At 43.7% G+C, this 22,184-nt stretch overlaps 1 protein-coding gene across 1 annotated transcript in view; it reads right to left on the reverse strand.

Moving 5' to 3' along the window:
* The window catches only part of slc8a4b (solute carrier family 8 member 4b), an 80,170-nt gene extending 69,257 nt beyond the window's left edge, over window positions 1–10,913 (reverse strand). The window contains exon 1 of the mRNA XM_030119487.1: window positions 10,746–10,913. The gene's annotated coding sequence lies outside the window, so the exon portion shown is untranslated. The remainder of the gene's footprint in view (window positions 1–10,745) is intronic.
* Window positions 10,914–22,184: the final 11,271 nt, after the last annotated feature.

The raw sequence follows: 22,184 nt of genomic DNA on the forward strand, positions 1-22,184 counted from the left end.
AAACACACAGACAAATGCATGCACACACACGCACATGCACAGTGTGGAGTGTTCATTTAAGTGTTCTTTTTATGCTGCGGGCCCCTGATGACACACACACACACACACACAAACACACACACATGCACTTGGACCAGAGTTCACAACTTAAAGTCATCACATCAACATGGAAAACTCTGTCAATCTAATAGAAATACACACACACAAACACAAACACACACTTGAGCTCTACCTGGAAACCTTTGCACTTCATAACAAACCGTCCACGCATCTTTATGTCACAGGCATTTGAGACTTTCAGCTCAAGTCGTGTCCGAGTGTGACTACAAACACTACAAGAATCACTTTATAAAGCTTTTGCAAAATGGGGATTTAGTCGAGCCAACTGGTGCATGAAAGCGCAGTTTCTTTAGTAAAAGCAATGGACAATGCCAGCGACTAGGAAAACAGAGTTTCATGGGGATATACTGTATGCATAGAATGTCCTCATCCTACATGAAGCCCATTCAGTCCTGCACGGCGCTTTTTAAAAAATTATGAGACTATAATTTTTGAACAGTCGATGTGCTCTTACTGCAGAAAATGCTGTTCGCGTACATTAAAATATGTTACGTAAGACATGGTTGGGTGGTTGGTACTAATGCAGCACTCAAGGATACATATCAGGTTTTGTGCAGCATATAGTAAAACATGCATTTTGTGAACTCAAAAAATCACAACCATCAATTTCGTTTGGAAGTTGCTTTGAGGTGAAACAAAAATAAAAGCGCGGTAAGCTGGGACGAGCCACAAGCCAGCGGTGGATTATTTACAGCGGTGGAGGACAAGCTGAGCTGCGAGGCGAAGCTCTGTGTTTACTGGCCTGGCACACACCCCCGCCCTCGTGCACGGACGCGAACGGCGGGCAGTGACTCAAACCGGAACGTCGAGAAAACAAGCGACCTGGAGGAAGTGCGACTTTCTCAGTTCCTCTATGGAGCCCGGGTCAAACTGAGTGGATTGCAATACAGATGAGCGTCTAGCGTCACCGACAGCCGTCCATCCATCTCTGTGGACAGGCCGTCAAACCAAGCAGGCACAAAGAGACAGATAATCATCATCTTCTATCGTTCTTTCCCCACCCCTTTAATTCCCTTTACAATATATATATTTTTTTTAATCGTGCCTCTTCTGTAGTCGCTGCTCCCCTCCAGCTACGAAACAAGCGAGCTCCACAAGTCCTCCGGCTTCACGCTCGGCCATGTTCATAAAGAGTTGGCAACTCTCCGGCTTTTCTTTCCCCTCCATTTCTTTAATTCCAAAAGTAAATACCCCCGTGGTGATGAAAAATTACGGCTTCTTGGAACGAATGCCAAAAAGGAGGTGTGCCACACTGTGCAGGCGCCCGTGAGTGTGTGTGTATGTGTGTATCTGTGAGCAACGCCAAGAAGCAGTGCAGTTTGATAACAGAGCAGATGGATAACACGACGGCGTTTGATTTGTTTGTGTTCAGGAAATGAGAGCGACAGCGCTGCGGTGAAACTAATGAACTTAAAACGAAGCGACGGCTTCATTAGCTCGCCGTTTTCCCGCCGCATGACCGAACCTTCACGGCAACACCGAGAATAGAAGTGTGTGAAAAGAACACAGGTGAAGGGAACACGCTTCCAAATGTGCTTTTCAAGGGAACCCATTATTTTAAGAGAACTGAAAAAAAAAAGAGCTTCACATCGGTTTCACACTGACACTCCTGCCCTTTAGAAACTGGACACTGAAGTCTGACCGGGGGACTTTAAGGACGCGAAACTTCACCCAGCACCATGAAAAGTTAATCTTTGACATCAAGTGCTGCGGTGCTGGAGAAAGATGGAAAAAAAAAAAGTTTTTCAAGTTAATACAGACAAAAAGAGGTGCCTGTATGCCAGCCGGCCGTGGCTGGAAGCGGCTGTAGTCTATTCCTGCTTCTTTTTATTCCATACTCCTCTCCTCACTGTCTCTTCTTTACTTTTGATTCTCAGCCTTTCTTTAATCCAGCGAGAAAATCACTGGTCATGACAGCCCTTCTAACCTTCACACACACATGCACGCACACACACACACACACACACACACACAGCCACCTGGTCAAGTAGCGCTAACACTAGCAAGACTTCACAATCACATCTGCATGCACCCGTGAACCGACCGCCTCTCAAACACACTCACTGCATGCAGAACCAGTTTCAAGTCATGCATGCAACAAGGCCAGGCAGCTAGTGTGTGTGTGTGTGTGTGTGTGTGTGTGTGTGTGCAGCCTCTTATCAGATTATGTAATCCAGGTTTGGGTTTTATACTGCTGTGACAGATTACACACAAATGAATTGAAGGAGGAAAAAAAGAGGAGGGGGGTAGAGAGAGAAATAAAACTGCTGCAATGACGAGAAAAAAATGTGAAATATTAGGAAACACTACAAGTGAAGATAAAGGGTTTAAAGGGCAGGGTGAAACAAAATCGCAACTGATTCAAGGGATGTTCAGCCGAGCAGGAAGAGACAGTAATAAGGACATATTGGAGTGACGGTGGAAATTGGACAAAGAGGAAAGAGCGAAGAGTGATGAAGCAGGGGGGGTAAAAGCAGTAAACAACCCTGGAGTGGAGCGACAGACAGAGGATGGAGGAGGGCAGGAGGTGAGGAGGCTCAGAGATGGGGGATTTGAGGGGGGATCTGAGAAGATAACGAAAGAGAAAGGGAGGAGCGGCTCTGACGAGTGGAACGACGGGAGAGGAGGCAACCAGCGAAAAGATGTGGGAACAAGTGTAAATGAGCAAGAAATCAGGAGGGAAATGAAAGTGAGAGCAAAACAGGAATAAAAAGAGGGGGAGGGAAGGAAAAAAAAGTAACAGTTCATCTTCAGCTATCAAAATAAATCATCCAGCAGCGCTGGAGGCTTCATCATTTCTCTGTATGGGTTTCCCATCGCAGTTCTACACTGTTAAGGTCAAAGGTTGTCTGTGCTTGAGGAATCGCTACTTTCTGGAATTAGATCTCACTTCTCACAGAGAACAGCAGAATTTTTAAAGTCGCGTCGATCAATATTTTCATATTAGCAGTGGGCCAAATTGCTACTTGAATGAGAGAGATGTGGTTATGACTGTCACAGTCAGTGAGAACGGCCACCAATCAGCAGCTGCCACAAACTTCACAGAGAAAACAGAGAGTGCAAAGTTACTTTATTAGTTTATTTTGGGAGCTTATAGGAATAAAATAACATAAATGGTTGTTCTGTGAGAAATCACTACAGGCTTACCGACTGATCTCCTGGAACTTTCTTCACATTTCATAGCAACGATATAAGAACCAAACTCTCATTGAGCAATATTTTTAACCAATTGTTAGAAGTTATCTCGGAAACTATCCAGAATCTTGATCAAAGAGTTCAGACCTAATGATCTGTTTCACTCTGGAGTTAATGAGCAGCTCTTGAAAGATGGACGAGTGAATCAGAGCAGTGGTTGTTTGGTACAATGAAATTCAGCTTCTAATAAAACCAGAAGGACAGAGTTTCTTCCATCAGGTGGGTAGATACATTCCTAATCTGTTAAATTCTTTACACTCAGACTTAATAGCGGGATAGGTTGGGCTTGAGGCCACGCATCGGTTTGATTTCATGCTCCAGAAACATACGTTTGAAGTTAATTGGTGACTCTAAATCATTGTTTGATGTCGCAGTTCACACTCTCACCTCTCAGCGAGTGAATATCCCCCACACAGAACGGCTTACAAAATAAGCAAGAGTACAAAACCAGAAGTGTAACAGGACTAAAGCGTGTGAGATTTTATCTAAAAACGCATTAGACTTTCTACAGCAGCAGACTCAAGCACAGAAAAATTTCTGGGAATGTTCCTTTAAAGCGTCCAGGCTAAGAAATGAAATAACGTTTAAAACTTAAAGATGATATGAAATGGACGACAGGCACAAAAGGGAGCACAGTCCAAACAGGATGGCGAGGGAAGGCAGGAAAAATGACAGGGCGCATCGAGAGCAGAAAAATAACCCCACTAGGATATAATTCTACGTTTGCAAAACTACCAGAGTGGTTCACTGCGCTCTTCTTTTTACTCTACCCTCTTTCAAAGTCTGCATGCTGCAGTTGGTCTCTCATGAAATCTATTCATTCAAACACAGCTCAGACCCTTTCCACCTGAGCCTCAGCTGTGATTAAAACGCAACCCATCGCCACCATTTTGAGAAGGTCACGGAGCGTGGTGAGCGCCACTCTCCAAAGCTCTCAAACCGCCGAAACGAAGAGACTGCCATGCGACGCTGTGAGTGAAATGGACGTGGCTCAGTTCTGCTGCTTTTACACACATTTGATGAGACTGTTGGGTTTCAACTTAGTGTGACAGTTTTAAAAAATCTCCCTCTTAATTGTGGATGGGGGGACTAATTTGATTTCCTTAACCGCAGAACCGAGGGTTGTTTATTTTGGCATCAGCTGTGGTGAATTTGGGTTTGTTTATCATGCTGAAGTTCTAAAATCTGGCCGAGGGCAGAATGGACTGTAAAGGTCAGTGTGTTCTTCATCGCTGAACATGTTCACAGTTGGCTGGAAAAGTCTGCGATTGTGCATTTCACGTCTTTCTTTCGTCCCATTCATGATTAAAAAAACAAAACAAAACAGATTGCACTGAATCCAGTCTGGCACAGACGCTGATGGAAGGACAGCAGCAGGACTGTTCTCTCCTCTGCGTCTCCTCTTCTATCTTTCAGAAATCTCAAACACTTTTCTCCACTTAGCGCAGTTTCATGCTGCTAAGCATCAAGCCATCCCTGAAACGTAATTTGAGGCAATAACAACACTGCAGACAACAATAACAACTTCTCCAGGACAGGCTGCCCCCGTGGATCACCACCAACAACCACACGTCAAGAGACAGGCTCACAGACAGTGTCACATATTCTGTGTGTGTGTGTGATGTTAAGTGTAGTCATGAAACAAACGGCTCCCCTCCACCTTGGTGTTGTCTATTCTTAGCAGCAGCAGGGTGAACCTCTCTGCATATCAATGCCCGGCTCATCTTTAAACATCATCTGGTGGCACGACAGTGATGACGGCGCCATCCAGCGTATTCATGTCTGTTTGTAAATTATCTTTATGGGCTTCTTTTTTTTTTTTTTTCCTTGTGATTGCAGGTTTTTTGCCCATTTCAGAAATCCCTGTCATTCTGAACTGGATAATCATGACTATTACTTTGAAGACTCAAAGACTTAAGAGCACAAGCTGAGTGAGGCAGCGGTCATGTGACTCCATTGCTAATCCTTCACGATCGATGAGATAACCTGGGCGAGGGGCTCTGCTAAGCGGACCTTCGTGACTAATTCTGCATGAGAGTCATGCACGGGCAATTATGCATGACTGGCAACTAAAATCCTACATTACCGGGCTAAAATTAGTCGTTCTAATGCAAATAAGGAATCAGAATGAGGGGGGGGGAAACAAATCTGTGATTCATTAGAAACGGCACAGACTCAGAGTTTTGCTGCAACAGCTTCACTTCACCAGTGAGTACAGAAGGACTGTCCTTCTCTAACACATCTTGTTTTACATTTCTTCAAACCATTGCTAATATTCGAAAAGCGGAGGACGCCCTCTAGTGGTTACAGCAGCTACAAAAACAGACAATGGAGAAAATGAATTGAGCACTAGAGAACATATCAATTACCAGTTCTTATAATAAATTTAGATGGAAATGTGTTCAGGTGGCCAGAGAGGAGAGTATTCAACAGAACAACAGACAATTGACTATAATCATCCATCTTCTACACCGGGGTAACCAGCTTAGGGTGTCGTGAGGCTGCAGCAGGTCTGAGCTGGATCTACACCCTGGATAGAGCACCAGACCATCAGCGGGTAAACACAGAGAGACAGGCGATCATGCACACGCACCGCAGGGCCACCTGGAGTCATCAATCACAATTGTATGCATGCTTCTGAGTTTAGCCCCAGTGCAACCTGGGAAATCCATGCTGTGAGGACTAACCACTAGGCCACCATCTCTTTTAGACCACACCTTACTGCCAAAATGCAGCCGAAAAACAAATGAGCCACATTTCATTACCGAGCGTAAATGCTGATTGTTAAAATCCTCTTGATGAAGGCATTGTTTCTGCCTCATCCAAAATGGATTGTTCTACATTTGATTAATGAGTGTTGGAGAAAAGTCATGCATCTAAAAACAACGGTAACAACATTTGCTTCTTACCTGTGGGGGCAAGTACAACCAAGCGAGACTTCACAAAACTAAGCAAAGGCAAAAAAAAACAAAAAAAAAAAAACCAACAGGATAATAAAAGCAGATTTATTACAGGATCACTTCCATCTTTTTGCATGCAAACCTGCAGCTTTATGATTGTCTCAGTCTAGGCGGGTGTCAGCAGCAGAAAGTCTTTATGTCTTTGTTATCCAGAAAAAGTAACTCCAATCTCCATTTAATATGTTTGCAACGTCCCACAGAATGCATCATACGGTGTGCGGCAAATGAAACAATAAATATACCCACAAGTGATATAACTGCTGTCGAAAACAAGAGTCACACTGCAAGACTGTACCTTCTCTACTCTCTCCAATCGGGAAGCTTGATTTGGTCGACCCGAGGGCCGATAAGATCGCCGCACGCAGCATTCAGCGTCTGTAGCTATCAACAGCTCAGATCGCCATTAGTCACTTTCCCCCGTGAAGGACCGAGCGGAGTACACGGGCGCGAGGGCCGAGTCAGTCGGCCGTGCGAGCGAGAGCGCCGCCGCTACATCTGACACCGCTGGCCAGTCTGCGCGACACGCCGTCCGGCAATAATGGTGTCAAATGAATCCCAGGGGGAATGCTTAGAGAGCGATCAGACGCTGTGCGGAACGGGCGATGTGGTGAGATCAGACGACCTGTTGCGAGGGACGTTAAGGTGACGCAAGATTGGTGCTACTCACCTTTATAGGTTTTTTTTTAAACTTAAAGAGGCGTTTCACTCAGAATATATCTGAATCCTATTTTCTTCAACCCTCTGTGTAAATGATTATTGATTTTTTTTGCAATGTGCTTCCTTTGATGCTTGGCTGAGGAGCAATAATCAGATTTTGAATTTTCACCTGCAGTCATTAAAACAGGTTGAGTATAGTTTTAACTATTCCCGAAACTTTTTGCCAGAACTCATATTTTGGCAAACGGTTTCAACAAATGTGCTGCTGAGCTTTGAGTTTGATAGACTTTGGGTTAATGGCATGGTCTCCACTCTCCGGCCTTCACTCTCGGCACGTCAGTCCAGCGAGTGTCGAGGCGTCACTGTGCGATGTGGTGTGAGGTCGGCGCCTTCAGACAATCGGCGCTTTTGCGAATGTCAGCCACCGCAATATAAACAAAGAAAGAAAAACAGGGTCGGCCAATAGACTTTGTGTCACAGTCAGAGAAAAGATTAACACCTGGATATATCTCTGTCTTCACTTTCTATTGTCATAGTGACTTAATTAATCAACCTGCGGGCAGGAGGCCGTGCTTTAAACCTCCGGGGGCGGCTGACTGTTGGGCGACGGTGAGATTAAAATGCCTCCAGGAATTATTCTGATTCAAACAGCAACCTAAACAAATGATGGAGATCGAGTGGAAATTTTGAAATATTAAATACGACATTTTTTAGGATATTAAGCGTGATGAAAAGGTGTTTGGTAGACTTGTTTGGAAACTCGAAGTTTAAAGGTCTCTGCTTGGAGACGCATTAAAAACAGAAGGTATTTCATGAGTAGAATAGTGTGTGATATCAATTGAATGAAAAAGTATTTATAATATAATTACATAAGCCTAAAATTTAAAACTGACAAGAAACCAAATAGCCAAACTGCAAAACACATTTACATTACTAATAAATGCTATATTGGAATAATCTGGACGTTTCAATTAAAAAAATAAATTCTGAAAAAATTCCACTCTGATAAGCAGACATGGAGATCCAGAGGAAAACAGCCTCGCAAGATGCTGCGGGGAAAAGCTACAAGCTTCTGCAAGTGACTGAGTCTTGAATCCACAGTGTGAAGCCGAGGTTGTGAAAACACCAAATTATGCATAAACCGTGCAACATGAGAAGCTACAGGCTTTTTCCGGCATGAGTCCCAGAAGAATCGCTGTGACAAAGAGGATTTCAGAATGAGCGGTTTTAAATAGACACTTCAGGTTGTTTATCACAGTTTTATGAAAATTACATTAAATGTGAGCCTTTACAATAAGTACCGATGCTACTTTACACTGAAACAAAGGCAGAGAAACTGGATGTTTTGTCATTATGTTATCATTCTGGCCCAAGTGAGATAAAATGGAGACATATGAGGTACCTGAACTAAAATAAGTGTTACATCTTTGCTGTAGATTTTACACAACAGGAGTTTAGGCCCTGTTTCCTCTTTTACATCTCTACATTGCTGCTGCAATACCTACAATGGCCACTAGAGGTCCTGAGATGTCTTACATTGTGTGTTTGCAGTATTTTTCCTGTAGGTTTATTACTCTTTATCATGTGAACTAATTCAATCTGACAATGATCACTGAGCAAAGAGAAACACAAAGTGACTTCTGCCAGGTATCTGGTAGTAAATGCAGACTAATTACTGTCCATTCAGGTGACTTGTATTAATTTTTTGGGGGGTTTTTGGAATCAATAATGGACTGCCATCACAGACTGTTTTATTCATTGGAGCCATAAAACATAATGGGGTGAATGATTTGAACAAGAGTCATTTGTCAACATCGTCTTCATCTGCCACATCGTTCACAACGCGTGGCATTCGTCACCGGGGCGGAAACAACAGCCTCCCACTGGCTCGACTACCAGCATGTGGCAAACACACACACACACACACATAAACAGAGGTAGGCACGAGAGAAGAGGATTGTGAAAATAGGGACCTTCCTGTCCCTCTCAGACACACCATGCTGAAAGAAGCCGATTCCCTGGATTCACTAACTGGTAACAACACAGGTAACCAGAGGCCGGTGCCAGCGACGCACATAATCAGATTAACATGGATAAGAATAGAGGCCAAGATGTGGGTTACCACCCTGTGCAGCGAGGAAGCAGGTACGTTGTTTAAGTCATTAATGGATTAGTTGGGGATACAGATACAGGAAAGGAAGGCACAGACGGGGAAAGACGGCGAGAGAAAGTCTTGAGTATTTTTGGCGGCAGCGAAAACACACACAGACTAAGCAGGTAAGACGGAAGCACAATTTGTGTGCTCATAAAGTGTACACAAAAGTGAATGTGACAGTCCGACTGAATCACTGTCAATATTGACATTTGCCGGATTTGGCTGTTGACAAAAAAAATGAATAAATGCATGTGTTTTTCCTTCCTGACATGTTTTTCCCTGGAGTTGAAGTCATTTACAGTTATTTTGCACATTCTGTGTTCAGCGTGGTTGAGTGTACAAATATCCTGGATGGACAGTCTTTTTTTTTTTTAACCTTTTGCTAAAATTCAACCATATAACATGTTCTTGAATCATGACCTATGCAGCAAATCACTAAACTTTAAGTCAAACGTGCGCTCTGTGATTGGCAGAATACATCTCTGATCTATTTTATGCTCCTGAATACAGCTTTATATGCTAAAACTTCAAATTTTCCAAAAGCCCAGAGCCACAGCGACTCAGTAGATTCCTGCCAGGTCGCATAAAAGCAGCTTAACCAAATGACCTATTGTTGTAGATGAGCAGTGGAAAAAGAGAGATATGCAAATTAATTTATAGCCTACATCTTTTTTTCCAACAGCTTGGACCTTTGAATTATTGAGAGAAGAACATATTTTTGGGTTAATAATTCAACACTGCTGGAAAAAAAAGGGATCCTCGACACCCTCATCATCACCCTGCTGCCATTTGCTCCGCTACGACCATTAAACTGCAACCACCATCATCATCATTATCAATATTACTGGCAACTTCATCTTATCTTCATCACCAGTCCAGCTGTTATCGTGGAAGTACCATCATCATCATCACTCCAAAAACCAAGAGCAGCAGCATCACAGCAGTCCAGTTTTATGTGGCGTGGCATCCATCCGCCGTGCTGTTCCCCCAGAGAGTTCATGCACAGTGTGTTTTAAAGGCTGCAGTCCGTGCACTCTGACCCCGCGTGCAGTCCCTCCGCGCCGCTGCCGGGACGCAGGGCACCAGCAACTCGTTTAACGCCGTCGGGATTACAACCCCTGTTGGTTTCGGGGAAATGTCACAGCGGCTTTCCAGCCAAGTCCCTCATTCTCGCCTCCCTCCAGCTCCAGCTGAGAGATCCTCGCTCGATCCGCCGGCTTACGCACGAGCCGGCTGCTCCTCGGAGGAGACTGTTCCCTAATTGGACGCGCAGCGCTGCGCTGTGGCGCACACACCTGAGCGGCAGAGACCCTCTCGGTCAAGCAGGGCACTTCAGTGTCATGGGTTGGTCTGTCTCCCGGGCTCCTCTTCAGATTACAGCCCAACAAGAGTGTGTGTGTGTGTGTGTCTATTTTTCCTGTTCCTCATTTTACGCACGGACGCACCGATATGCGCAAATTACACCGCCCGCTGCAATCAACGTGGCTGAACGGAGTGATCGCGCCTCGTGCGTTGCGTTACGTGCCTCTACACTACTTCCACACACCCACTGTATCTTCTCAAGCACAGGCGCCGCTCACGTGCGCAAATAAACAATTACAATAAACGCATATTCTTCGCAACAATGAAAAGCATCAATGGCTGTGATGTGCGCTCACCGGGTCGGCAGCGTGGAGACAGCTCGGGTCTGCGTCCGTTCATTGACTCACTGCCTGGTCCCTCTATCCGTTCATCCTTCCCTCCGTTCGCTCCTTCATTCAGCAGCCGAATAAAAAGCCTCTCCTCCTCTGAAGCAGCGGCGGCCACGGAGCAAGCGCACTTCAGCCGTGCGCTCTCTCGCTCTCTCTCTCTCTCTCTCTCTCTCTCTCTCTCTCTCTCTCTCTCTCTCTCTCTCTCTCTCTCTCTCTCTCTCTCTCTCTCTGTCTGTCTGTCTCTCTCTCTCCCTCTCCGACTGTCTTTGGAAGGAAAGAAAGAGGAATAGATTGAGCTGAGGGAGGATGAGCTGATGTGAGCAGGAGTGGAGGGATATAAGACACAGAACTTGACAGTGGCTATTATTGTGTGTGTGTGTGTGTGTGTGTGTGTGTGTGTGTGTGTGTGTGTGTGTGTGTGTGTGTGTGTGTGCGTGCGTGCGATGGAGGCCTGCACAGGGTGAATGGGAGCCAAAGGAGGAGCGTGCACTCCCAGCAGCATCAGCAGCATCATCCAGGCACCGATAAGTACTACTGGCCACAGCAAGGAGGGGAGGTTGAAAAGAGAAATGGAGAGCTGAGCAGCAGCAAGAGTGGGGAAAAAAAAGATGAACTGAGGATCAAAATCCGACCACAGTCAAGTTCAACCTCAAATTCCTTGCTTATGTTGACATATTGAATCCAAAATCAGATTTCCTGCTATATTACCTGCAGTCCAATCACTGTGAAAATGATCGATACTTTATTTGTCTACTGATGTAAGGAACCCTCCAAAATGTTGACGTGTAAGAAATCTTTATCAAAAAGAAGAACCCAGGTTAATCCAGTCTAAACTGTTTTCTCGTCATCTAATCTTTCACTGGAGCAGCTGACCCATCAGCAGGTGAAGTGACGAGAGAAAAATCAAACTGAGGAACTGATTTGGAGTGCAAAGCGATTAATCTCAACATCCTGCATAGCCACTTGCTTTCTTTTCCATTCATCCTTACAGCATTCATCCAACACATCCCCAAAGTAACTGCAAAAAAATGTGAAATCAATTTTTGCAGTGGAGTGATTGATTTTAGGGGGAAAACTCAAATGGCTTAGTGATTTCAGTGATGGTGATTATAAGAGTGCTCCCGCTTAACAACAACAACAACATCTGAGTCCACTTGGGGACTTTTCGGTGCGAGCAGCTCACTTCGTCTGAGATTAAAGTAAAGATGAAGCAGTGTAGAGGATGGGAGGAGGGATGAGACTGTCATATATAGCAAGCCTGCACTTTGTTTCAGTTACTTTGATCACCGATTTTATTAGAGCTTATTGCAAGCTATTATCAATTTGTTGTGATTTTCAGATCAGTCTAAGGTGTTTACATGTGCTGTGTCTTTTCTTTCGGGCTCTGGGTACTTTCATTATGTCGTTCATGTGTTCTTTAGATGAGATAATCTCATTGCAAAACGCATATCTAAGAGTATAAATAAAGTAATCTGAACCTTTTTCTTTCACCTCAGTCATACATTTCCATCTCTGAGCCTTGACCTCAGAATGGTGGCAATACTTATAATGCATGCTGCTTGCAAAGAAAACATAAAAGCCTGTTTTATCGTTTATCTGTAATATCTGACTGTGAATGAAAAAAAAAAAAACCCACATGGCAGGTGGAGAGTGATGAGCTCCGCTTTCTCTCACCTCTTTAGAGACGAGGATCCAAAGGACAGCCTCCGACGAGATCTCGCCAGGAGGTGAGAGATGAATGCGGGAGAGAAAGGGAAGAGGAGGTGGACGGGGACCGGGATGGGGGCGCAGGAGTCGCTGTAAATAATGAGAGTGGGGAGCAGTTTTACACTATCCGTCTTTTCGGCACAGTTGATCAGAGTTCTGTCTCAGCGTGAAGCATTGCCCTTACACCGCAAGCTAATTCACACCCCAAGGGAACGTCATACACACACACACACACACGCACACAAGCACTCGTGTCAAATTGTATTTCAATCTACTCCATAACCACGACTGTGCATAGCTGGACAAACAAGCGCATTTGTTTCTGAACATCCACACCGACGTGCCAACGTGTGTATAAAATATATGCAAACATGCAGATGCGACCATGTCCGCCACCACGCCCACACACACACACACACACACGTTTCTCTGACATCTACCGAGCGGAGGAGAAGCGGGCAGAGCCGGGGCTTCTGTGAATGGTGGCACATCTAATATTTAAGGGCTCCGCTAATGAAGAGGACAGCAATCTGGGTTTGAAAATGGGAAAAGTTTCCCTCTAAGAATCATTACAGACCAAAAAGCTCAGTCTCTTTCATGCCCTCTTTTTTTTTGGCAGCTTTTCAGTTCTGCCACAGTCTTTGCTACCAAAACCACAAATCCTATCAAGCATTCATGCATTTCCAGTTCTGTATTTACATTTAGAGAACAGCAACAGCATCTGTTTCCTCACTCTGTGCGCCAAAAACACATTTATAATCCAGCACAGGTAAAAGTAAGTATATAGTCTGACAGAAAACTTTTGAGCATTTCAGTGCAAATACCTTAAAACAAAGAGTAAACTGATATTTTCTCCATGTTTTGGTTTGGGTCGTTATGGCCTTTCGCGCGTTACAGCTGTTTTCACGATAACTACTAAATCAGATGAAAGAGTCTAATTTTCTGATCATCTGATTGTGTTTGTGATCGCATCTCTCGTCACAATAGAAGCCTCTCCGCTGAAGGCTGAGCTGATTGACACCTCCTTAAAAAACAGCCCCAGTCATAAACAACGTAGCTTTCAATCCATGAGCGGCGACTCCTGCCACTATTTCTGCATGCTTGATGCGATTTTCACTGTTTCTCGAAAACACAGCATAGTAGCTGACGTGAAAAGGAAGCTGGAGTATAGGCAAGAGAAGCATGCAATTTTTTTTTTTCAATGCTCGTACTCAAATCATTGCTGCAGTGAGGAGAAAGCACTCTCCTAATAATTACCTCATGAGCGGCCGCATTTTTCTGCTAACTCTGTTTGCAGAAGTGAAACAGTTTAAGCAGCAACGGGCCCAACAGTTGCATGCTGCTGCTCACACACAGATGCTTTGTTTTCAATGGACTAATCATCCGTTCATCTTCCATGCCGCCTTTATCCGGGGTCACAGGAAGCCGGGGGACAATCCAAGCTGATATTGAGCAAAAGACAACCTGGGCCGGCCGCCAGGCCATCACAGGCCAAACACAGACAGTGAAACGACCACGCTCATTCATACGTATAGCTGGTTTAGATTCCATACTGGCTGCTGCTGCATACTGATAATACTGTTCCTTAAATGCACTCATTAAAAGATGCAATCAGTAATTGTTTTTGTTTATCAAAAACCACGATGCTCCTTATTTAATGCAAATGATCTTGTTTATTGCTAATAGCACGCTATGCATCATTCCTATTGTACAACAAACAACAAAAATGTTGGTGCAGGCGACCATTAAAAGTCGTTCAAAAAGCACAAACACCTCATTAGACTCATATATCGTCATTTGCTTCAAAGCTGAATGCTACCAGTCATTGATTAATGGCCGCAAACTGAAGCGCTGACACGATTCATATCAACCAATTGGAAATGCCGATGCGCCCACTGCTGCAGGGAGTGTCTTATTGATTGGGGTGTAATAGTGATACATCACTGATCTGCACTTACCCCGGTGACGGAACTTAAATGAACTGATTGTCACCTATGGAAAAAGTCCAAATGAAGAAGCTGATTTAAAATCTGTAATTTCACTGTTGGTGTTCCAGATCCCAGCTTGCATTATTATTATTATTTCTTTGGATTACAGTGATTCCACCATCTGTTATTTCTCGATCTCTGACAGCAGCGTATCTCTTCCTGCCTCTGCTCAGCATCATAACATTACGGATTCAGTGCCAATTAGCCCTCCCCCCACTTTCACCTCTCGGTGTGTTTGTACCTGCCTCACTACTATATTGCCAAACAACCACAACATCCTCAGAGAGAGCGCCATTTCTGCCCCGTTTCTATGGCAATGAGAGGCTAAACGGCTCCCTCTGTTTTGCCACTGTATTATAAGGAAGAGCAGCGGCTGCACCGAAGTGCAGAGGGGTCTTTGAAAGCAGCATGTGTGAACAGTGTCAGCCTGAAGGATAATTGCTGCTTTTCATGAAATATTTAGGTTAGTTCTTCAGCTTGAGGATCACAGACCTGTAAGACATTTATTATGTTTCTGTTTGTTGTGTGGAAATCGGTCTTTATTTGTGTGGATTCTGATGAAAATAACAAGAAATAATTTGGCTGTGCAAATCAGTGCATTACACAGAATATTAAATTGGGAGGGGTTACTATTAACCTCCAGGGCAGATTCATAGTCAGAACTGCCTTTTCCTTCCCATATTGCGTATCAGTGTTTCACAACCTCTTCCTGGAGAGAGAGAAAAGAAAAAAGAACTGTCACATTTCCAATACAGAAAAAAAAAACCTCAGAAATGCCCACCTTTAATTAGCCAAGGTCAGTCCAATTTAACAGTTGCTGCCAAGGTGACAGATTAAAGGCAAATAAAGTCTCAAATCAAGTTACCGGATCACAAAAGGAAAATAAAGATTTAATAAAGTATGAAATTAGGCTTTTCTTTGGTCCAAAGGCTGCAGATTGTGACACCTGCACTTCATTTCTCAGTGGAGATAAATATCCCTGCTGCTTTTTCATTGACTCTCTGGGATAAACAATATATGTTGCACTCTGCTGTGTGTTGCACAGGCTCTTGGCACGGCTGAAAAAGCCTGTTAAAGGCTGGGCCAGGTCTTTTTCGCGCCGATTTGGCCACCTCTTACGCTGCGCTCCGTTCCCTCTATAGCAGATCTGAGCTTATAGATGTTCCCACCAGTGCGGCACACTTGTTCCTGGATGGTATTCACACACTCGACATATGTTCCAAACTACGGCATCCTGCTCGCATACAGAAAACCGAAGAATGCAGTTCAGAGAACTTCCTCAAATTAAAAAAAAAGCTGAACTATTGACCCTGTTAGCCATTTTTCTTCATGAAAACATTCTTCATAAAATCAGAAGACGAAGACAGACAGTGATGCGCTTCTGAAAACAAACAACTGGAATCTGTACCACTAAATTCAGCGGAATAGATGCCAAACTCGTTGCCGTCCATTTCAAATTCCCCTCACGAGCTTGCACAAGACAGCTCAAACATCGGACGTGATTACACAGCAGCCTTCTAATATAGCCATTGTGTCTCATCTCCAGCCTTATGAAGCGTTGTTGGCAGCTGATTATTCATGAACGGCCTCATACTCATTGTGTCAGGCCGCCGAAGCAATTGTAAGTCACGCTGGGTATGGTCCATAGGGGAGCCGTGAAACTGAACTGGGTGATGACGAGGAGGACCGCGAGCAAATGAGCCTTGATAATTTGAAAGCATAAAAAGAGGGGCCCCGCTACATCGATCCTCTCTTGTGTCTGCTGAAATATGCAGAATCATACATTCTCGCCTTGTTGCGATTGCACACACAGCGACGGTCATGTCGAGAATACATGAAACCATGCGAATGGATCACACTCGCTCCCCTCGAACACTGGTTAATTCACGTCTGTCTGCTCCAGATTACCACACAGCTAACAGCCGCGCCAGCGCTTCAAAGCATCTGTCGCTGCGGCGGCTCCGCGTCCCATCCATCACAATAAAGCCTGATTGCTGAGTGAAAATGTGGCTTCTGCTCATACGTGTGTATGGAACAACGCTCTCTCATGTACTGCGCGTTCTCTTCGATTCAGTTCGATCCTGTTCCAATAACGGCTGTCTCCAACTGCCCACACACACACACACATTCAGACAGAAGTCAAACGGGCATGTCGTAAACACACCGGGGCTTCACATGAGCTATGGACCACCTAGGTCAGGCAGCCGGGGTATCGATCTGCGCTGAAACGGAGCTGCTGATTAATCAGGAAGCAGGAATCAGTCGGATCCGTGGCAGACACACTAAGCGAGAGCATATCTCCTCCTGCCACAATTCACCGTGATTTGTATTTTGTTGTGCCGGCAGTAGCCGGGGAAGCGCCATCTGAAAGTGCTTCCTCATAATCAGTCATCGTCGTCACAGACATCGTGGAAGATTTTTGTCCCTGTAAATGCATTTCAGCTTCTTCTGAACCACTGCTGTTTCTTCCTGTTGCGTAATTGCGCTCTTAAAAATTAAAACTGAGAAGTTACTGCAAGTGAAACAAGGTCATGGGGGAGAGACTGAGTGCAAGAACATACTGCAGAACAGAGACGTGGAACTTTGACAACCCCACCCTGGACCAAAATATAATTTGAGCTGAATTATGTATAACAAGTAACAATAGGTACACATAACTAAAGTACAGTACTGATATGTTTTCCTTTATTTGACCAGAAAAGACTTTTCCCAGAGACACATCTATGAAAGATTTCATTCTTTACAGTCGATTAGAAATGAAAATAAGCTCTCGATCTGAGCTGTCTGAAACAGGAGCTCCAGACAAATCTTTGTTTGAAATCCACCACTTGCAGTTAATTTATTGCACAGTGGAAAAACTTACATGAACTCATTCAGCGATCATTTCGGATTCTCTGCTGGAATAAAAATTGTGCACAATAACATCATGAATTTTGATCATGAGGAAATAATTGGATTTTAATTGGAAGTTGACAAAGCACAAGTTTTATAACTGAATGTAATGAATGCAAATGAGCTCAGTAACAAAATCATAAACATTACAGGTGCAATTGTTTATAGGGAAACAAATGAAAACATCGATTTTTTTTTCTTAATGTTCGAAAAGGCTTCCTCCACTCATTTCCATTTTCTACGACTCCTGACAGTATAAATGGACCAAAGAGGGTGAGGGGGTTATATGCTGCTTATCCCATTTAAAAAGAATAAATAAAGCTGTTATAACTGGGATACCCTCGCTATGTTAAATTATTACCACAGAATCAGGAACCTGTTATTCTAATGTGACGGATTGTGTAATCTCTTTAGTTGTGCAGCTTGGTTTTTAGTGCAGCCCTTCTGTTTTTAATTTTGTAAAGTGTAGAAATAGCTAGGATAGGCAAAAATTCAGCTTGACACACGTTATTATATACAATTTTATTTATTTGGGAACTTTTTTGAACTGGAAATTTTCTCTGCAATGCCGAATGTGCATAACTCTTGGAAACCGTCACCCCTTCACATACACGTGTGCTTGAACCTGCATTTTTTTTTTTTTTTTTTTTTTTGAAAGCTGTGCTTCATACAAACGTCTGCACAGTCCGATCTAACCTGGGGTGGTGCAAGGGAAATGGTTTCAAAGTGCAATTCATCACTTCTGTCTCCTCTGTTTCTTCCACCCGCAAGCAATACTGACCTTTCCCTGTGATTCACATCACCACACACACACACACACACACACACACACACACACACACACACACACACATACGCACACACACTTATCCATTGTACTACATCGAAACCGGTGTTGCTGTTGAATATCTGACATGTATCCATCTGTGTTTGTAGTTTGTACAATATCCAGTAGTCTCAGAGAAACTGGTTGGTCTGTTGGCAGACGAGTTCCAATCCATTCGTCCGTAATGACGTCCATCTATCACAACCTACATTTTATTATTTTTATGCACGTTTGTATTGTTATGCTAATGTCGCAGTAACTCATCTCATTTCTGTTCTGCTGACTGGGGCTTGCTGCAGCCAGCAGTCGGTGGAAGTTCTCATTAGCATTCAGTGCTTTTTGTATCTGTGATTGTGCTGCGAACCTCCACACACTTTCAGCAGCACTTCGCCAACTCAGACTGAACTAAGAGTAAAATCAGGAAAGATGGGAGTTCACAGAGTGAGAGTGAGAAGTGTAAATACTAATGGATTGGACCACTGGGTAGCTTTAAAGACTCTCACGGCTCTTTATAAATTAAAAGTCCACATTTGGAATAGCCTCCTGAAGACAGTCTTACTTACCTCGTGATTTTTGACTTGTTCCTCTTTCCGGTTGGGCTCTTGAGATTGTGCTGCCACCTGACTGAGCTCAATAAGCAGCTTGTTTCTATCAAACAGCATCAATTAAACAGGGGCAATGATGCCATCAGCAAGCAAGCTCCTGAACTAGTTCAGTAAGCAACCCAGATTCAAAAAGGAATGAAAGGATCGGGGTGAAAGGAAATGAGAGGGGAGGCAGAACTGAAACTGCAAGGAAAGGATGCAGGGAAGGAAAGGGGGGGGGGGGGCAGTGAGAAAATGACATACAGCAATGATAAATGGGAGGAGAAAGCAGGGAGAAATCAACACAGAGGAGAAAGAAGCAGTGGAGGTAGGAGGGAAATGAAAGAGTGAAAGGGAAAATGTTGGGTGAGTTGGTGGAACGGAGAGAAGAAAATATCAGGCGGGGGGAGAAAGATGCATTTACTAATGTGGACGCCTCATTCTTTCATCTGAGCTGAAAACGTGGTTTGTTTTGGTCCATGTTCTGCCTTTCCGTCCAATTCCCCGCCTCTCATCACTGTCAAGACAAAACAAATGTAATCTTTAAGGAGGATGGATTACCGGCTCCTCGTGTTGGAGAAGTGGAGGAAAAACTCAGGCACCGTGCAGAGTAACTTAAATGTCAGCGGCTTATCTAATTGTGGGGGAAAATTGGGGAAAATTGCCTTCTTTTAGCAAAATCTGACATGATGACAGGAGATGGACGAAGCCACTGGAATCAGAAGGTTGGATTAATGGAGGCCATCTAGTGGTCATCATAATTATGACAGCTGCAATGTAAAGAAGAGAGACACCAAATATAAAACAAACTCACATCAGGACACAGCATGACATAGAGAGTAATATAAAAAACAGCTTTTCTTTTTAAGTTAACATGTTGAAATAATTTAGCTATTACAGCAAAAACATCTATGTTTTATGAAATGAAACCCAGTAGTTTTTGTGGCGATAAACAAGTAGTACGTGCCAGATGTTAAAGGCTTCATGAATTGATGTCTGAGCGATGTTTGATGACTGTGCATTTACATATTTCCACTGAAAAAGAAAACACTTCACAGCAAAGAGGCATTTCCAGCAGTCAATTAAAATCCATTTTACACAGACCAGCTCGCCCAAGCAGAAGCTGAAGCTGCTTCAAAGCTGCGTTTTTGCATCAGAGTCTTTCATAGGGAAACTAAAGGGAGGTAATTTGATGTGGAAAATTAAAAAAGCCAATTATTTTTGTGCACAGATCATAAATGAGCAAGAATTTAATAATCACAGTTAACAGTGTTTGTTTTTCTGCCAGGATTTTCTTTTATTTTTTTTACAAAATGTGTTTATATTTCAACTATGAACACAGGGAACACATCTTTTTATTTGTTTTTTTTCAATCATTGTGGCTTTTTTTCTAGGGAAAATCAACAGTTATGCATTCCCGCTACATTATGATGGCAGCCAGGTGAACACACATCGCATATGGAGCACAGAAATGTCTCCGACCAGCCATGTCCACATCTGTCATCGCTTTCTGAACCCACCCATACCACAAGGAAACAACTCCATGAGGAGGGGTCATATTAAAAAGTTAAACTAGCTACTTTGAGAGGATAAAGGAGGAAGAGAAGGAAACCCAGGGGAGGCAAGTCAGAGGTTAATTATGTGAGCACATTTTGGGAATTTTTGCTCAGTTTCTTTCTTACTGGGAGTTTTAGAGGAATGGTAAAATGATTTCATATATTTAGGACATTTCACCATTTCAACAGTTTCAAAAGTACATGATCAGTCACACTCACTCTGAGAAAGAGTTCAATAACTGGGTCTGTTTTTTTCTTCTTCTTCTTCTTCTTCTTCTTTTGGAACATACCAACTGGACAGAGAAAAATCAGAAGACTTTTTTTTAAGCCAAAGTTTGGTTAAAGAAAAGCCCAGCTGTAATACCAGCAAGTTACACAAGGGTGGGGTGGATCAAATTAGAAAGCTGCTGTATGTCAGCCCTGTGATCACAGAGAGACTTAGTTATACAGCGAGGGAGCGGTCTGCGTATAATGAGCATGTACTGAGAGCCATGATGAAAGAGCTGTAGTGGAAAGAGCGGGTTACAGGAGAGAACTCACTCTGATGTAGGTTATGTTCGTCCTTTCTGTGCTCCAGTCTCTGTCCACATGTGCCTTTATTTAAACTGTCATGTTCATTGCCATTTTTTCCAGCTCTCCTGTTTCTTCACTTTCCTCTCTCCGCTCCCAGACACTCTTAAATCTCTGTTTGCCTTCACTATTGATGCTTTATCTATCATCAGTGTCCTCTGTGCCACTTGGATGTGTATAATTTATCTTTACAGGAAATAAGATTCTACTTTTTTTATTGCCACCTTTCTTTCCCCTATTTCAAATAATTCATCGCCTGCAGTGTCACGAGCTACAACATGTTAGTTCAGCAACTCCTGATCCTCGCTCTGTAGCGAGGGGAAACATATTAAAGCACAGCGAGTGCAGCTGCGGTGGCAGCAGACAGGCAGAGGTCTGGCATTGAAATGAAAGAAACATTTCAGGAGCTGCTTAAAAACACTGCTGCATTTTGCTTGGGAAAAAAAAAAAGAGGAAAAAAAAGTCACACACACACATGGGGATACTCATACTGAGTGGTGGTTTGGAGACAGTGTGGGAGTGCATACGCCTCCATTTCCCAAAATAACCACCAGATGAGAGGCACAGAGGCAGGGCGAGGTTGGTACAGGGAGATATAAATGGATGCTAATTGTATGGCTCCTTCGGATTACACTCAAACGCGGCAGACTCACACACAAACACCGCACTCGCTGTCTGTGCGTGTGCGTATGTGAGAATGACGATCCTGCCCGTGCAAAAAAAAGTGTGACGGATCACGTTCCCCTCCACACACTCCCATGGATGGCACAAACAACTGAGCACACCACGCGGATTAACGTGAACAGAATTGTATGGTTCTCAAATGTCACCCAAATCCAACCAAAACTCCCCTTGAATATTTTCCACATAATCCCTCCAGAAATAGAATTCACAAGAGACACAGAGGGAAAAAAAAACAGCCATTTTCTTGAGCTGCTCAATCCCAGAGTATGAAAATCTGACTTTAGATGATTGTCTCAGCGTAGAAAGTCACATTTGTTATAATTGGATGCACCCAGCCAGAAGGAGCTGCATCCAGTCACACGTTCCACAAAACACACTTATTTCTCCCATTCGAGGGTCAGTGACTGACTCTGCAAAAGCATTGTGTTTCAAGAGCCTCTTAATTCAAGTGAGGAGGGAGAGAAGGATGACGTAGAGCCGGGGGGGAAGAATCAAAGCAGAGCTAAATATAAATGGTGGATAATTACAGGTTTGACTTTCCTGTGTTGATGAGAAGGAAGTAGGAGAGACAATCAGAGGAGTAAGTGCACAACCATGCA

The sequence above is a fragment of the Salarias fasciatus genome, chromosome 3, assembly GCF_902148845.1.
Source record: "Salarias fasciatus chromosome 3, fSalaFa1.1, whole genome shotgun sequence".
Lineage (NCBI taxonomy): Eukaryota > Metazoa > Chordata > Actinopteri > Blenniiformes > Blenniidae > Salarias > Salarias fasciatus.